The 3540-nt window shown below is 39.2% G+C and overlaps 1 pseudogene; it reads left to right on the top strand.

The window, feature by feature from the left end:
• The first annotated feature begins 1848 nt into the window (after positions 1-1848).
• LOC137759273 (mortality factor 4-like protein 1 pseudogene) lies at positions 1849-3015 on the top strand (annotated as a pseudogene).
• The last annotated feature ends 525 nt before the right edge of the window (positions 3016-3540 follow it).

Raw genomic sequence — 3540 nt, 5'->3', positions numbered from 1 at the left:
TGGAGAAAAGACAGTCTCTTCAGTAAGTGGTACAGGGAAAACTGGACAGCTACATGTAAAAGAATGAAATTAGAACACTTCTTAACACCATACATAAGAATAAACTCAAAATGGATTAAAGAGCTAAATGTAAGGCCAGACACTATAAAACTCTTAGAGGAAAACATAGGTAGAACACTCCATGACATAAATCACAGCAAGATCCTTTTTGACCCACCTCCTAGAGAAATGGAAATAAGAACAAAAATAAACAAATGGGACCTAATGAAACTTAAAAGCTTTTGCACAGCAAAGGAAACCATAAACAATATGAAAAGACCACCCTCAGAATGGGAGAAAATATTTGCAAATGAAGCAACTGACAAAGGCTTAACCTCCAAAATTTATAAGCAGCTCATGCAACTCAATATCAAAAAAACAAACAACCCAATCAAAAAATAGGCAGAAGACCTAAATAGACATTTCTCCAAAGAAGATACACAGACTGCCAACAAACACATGAAAGAATGCTCAAAATCACTAATCATTAGAGAAATGCAAATCAAAACTACAATGAGGTATCACCTCACACCAGTCAGAAAGGTCATCATCAAAAAATCTACAAACAGTAAATGCTGGAGAGGGTGTGGAGAAAAGGGAACCTTCTTGCACTGTTGGTGGGAAGGTAAATGGATACAGCCACTATGGAGACCAGTATGAAGGTTCCTTAAAAAACTAAAAATAGAACTACCATATGACCCAGCAATCTCACTACTGAGCATATACCCTGAGAAAACCATAATTCAAAAAGAGTCATGTACCACAATGTTCATCGTAGCTCTACTTACAATAGCCAGGACATGGAAGCAACCTAAGTGCCCGTCGACAGATGAATGGATAAAGAAGATGTGGCACATGTATACAATGGAATATTACTCAGCCATAAAAAGAAAGGAAATTGAGTTATTTGTAGTGAGGTGGATGGACCTACAGTCTGTCATACAGAGTGAAGTAAGTCAGAAAGAGAAAAACAAATACCAAAAGCTAACACATATATATGGAATGTAAAAAACAAACAAAAAAAGTTGTTCTGAAGAACCTAGGGGCAGGACAGGAGTAAAGACACGGGCATAAAGAATGGAGTTGAGGACACGGGGAGGGAGAAGGGTAAGCTGCGATGAAGTGAGAGAGTGGTATGGACATATATACACTACCAAATGTAAAATAGATAGCTAGTGGGAAGCAGCCACATAGCACAGGGAGATCAGCTCGGTGCTTTGTGACCACCTAGAGGGGTGGGATATGGAGGGTGGGAGGGAGACGCAAGAGCGAGGAGATATGGGGATATATGTATATGTATAGCTGATTCACTTTGTTATAAAGTAGAAACTAACACACCATTGTAAAGCAATTATACTCCAATAAAGATGTTAAAAAAAAAATCAATAAGAAGGCAGACCTGATCATTGTAGATCATCCTCCTCCAGGGAACAACATGAATATTATTAACACAGGCCAACTTCTGTTTCTGAATTGTCAGGAACAGCTTAAATGGATAAGGGTTTGATACAAGAGGTTGAACAAGTATCTGGCTTGAAATAGTCTGGCATCAAAAGTAGGATTTTATCATGCAGCTCAATATCAAAAAAAACAAACAACCCAATCCAAAAATGGGCAGAAGATCTAAATAGACATTTCTCCAAAGAAGATATACAGATGGCCAACAAACATATGAAAGGCTGCTCAACATCGCTAATCATTAGAGAAATGCAAATGAAAACTACAAGGAGGTGTATCACCTCACACCAGTCAGAATGGCCATCATCAAAAAAATCTTCAAACAGAGAGTAGGGGGCGGTAGTTGGGGGTGGTGGGAGAAGGAGGAGGCGGCGGCGGTGGCGAATCACTTATAAATGGCGCCGAAGCAGGACACGATGCCTAAATTCCAGGAGGGTGAGAGAGTGCTGTGCTTCCATGGGCCTCTTCTTTATGAAGCAAAGTGTGTAAGGGTTGCCATAAAAGATAAACAAGTGAAATACTTTATACATTACAGTGGTTGGAATAAAAATTGGGATGAATGCGTTCCAGAAAGCAGAGTACTCAAATACGTGGACACCAATTTGCAGCAACAACGAGAACTTCAAAAAGCCAATCAGGAGCAGTATGCAGAGGGGAAGATGAGAGGGGCTATCCCTGGAAAGAAGACTTCTGGTCTGCAACAGAAAAATGTTGAAGTGAAAACAAAAAAGAACAAACAGAAAACACCTGGAAATGGAGATGGTGGCAGTACCAGTGAGACACCTCAGCCTCCTCGCAAGAAAAGGGCCCGCATAGATCCTACTGTTGAAAATGAGGAAACTTTCATGAACAGAGTTGAAGGTAAAGATTCCTGAAGAACTAAAACCATGGCTTGCTGATGACTGGGACTTAATTACCCGGCAAAAACAGCTCTTTTATCTTCCTGCCAAGAAGAATGTGGATTCCATTCTAGAGGATTATGCAAATTACAAGAAATCTCGAGGAAACACAGATAATAAGGAGTATGCTGTTAATGAAGTTGTGGCAGGGATCAAGGAATACTTCAATGTAATGTTGGGCACTCAGCTTCTCTACAAATTTGAGAGACCACAGTATGCTGAAATCCTCGCAGATCACCCTGATGCGCCCATGTCCCAGGTATATGTGTCGCCACATCTACTGAGATTATTTGTACGTATTGGAGCAATGTTGGCCTATACACCTCTGGATGAGAAGAGCCTTGCTTTATCACCGAATTATCTTCATGATTTCCTAAAATACCTGGCAAAGAACTCTGCAACTTTGTTTAGTGCCAGCGATTATGAAGTGGCTCCTCCTGAGTACCATCGGAAAGCTGTGTGAGGCGCTTATACTCACTCTTGTTTGGATCTCTGTAAACACATTGTTTCCTAGTCCTTCTCTTGTACAAATGATGTACTTTGGAAATGTTAGTGTATAACAGAAGTGATGTTTGTTTTCTGTTTGATTTTAAACAGAAAATAAAAGGGGTTACAGCTCCTTTTTTCTTTCTTTTTTTTTTTTTTTCTTCATTTCAAAGTTGCTACCAGTGTATTCAATGATGGACAACAGAGAGACGGACTGTAGAGTGTTTTATTGCTTAGTTGACAAAGCTGCTTTTGAATGCTGCTGGTTCTATTCCTTTGACACTACGCACTTTTATAATATGTGTTAATGCTATATGACAAAATGCTCTGATTCCTAGTGCCAAATGTTCAATTCAGTGTGTATAACTGAACACACTCGTCCCTTTGTGCTCCCCCCCTTCTTTTTATGGTGCTTACAGTAAAGAGCCCATCCTTTGCAAGTCATCCATGTTGTTCCTTAGGCATTTTATCTTTGCTCAGATTGTCAAAGAATGGTGGCTTGTTTCATGGTTTTTGTATTTGTGTCTAATGCACGTTTTAACATGATAGACGCAATGCATTGTGTAGCTACGGTTTTCTGGAAAAGTCAATCTTTTAGAAATTGTTTTTCAGATCTTCAATAAATTTTTTCTTTAAATTTCAAAAAAAAAATCTACAA

The sequence above is a fragment of the Eschrichtius robustus genome, chromosome 2 (assembly GCF_028021215.1).
Source record: "Eschrichtius robustus isolate mEscRob2 chromosome 2, mEscRob2.pri, whole genome shotgun sequence".
In the NCBI taxonomy this organism is placed as follows: domain Eukaryota; kingdom Metazoa; phylum Chordata; class Mammalia; order Artiodactyla; family Eschrichtiidae; genus Eschrichtius; species Eschrichtius robustus.
The sequence above is the reverse complement of the archived record's forward strand: the minus strand, read 5'-3'. Positions and strand labels throughout refer to the sequence as shown.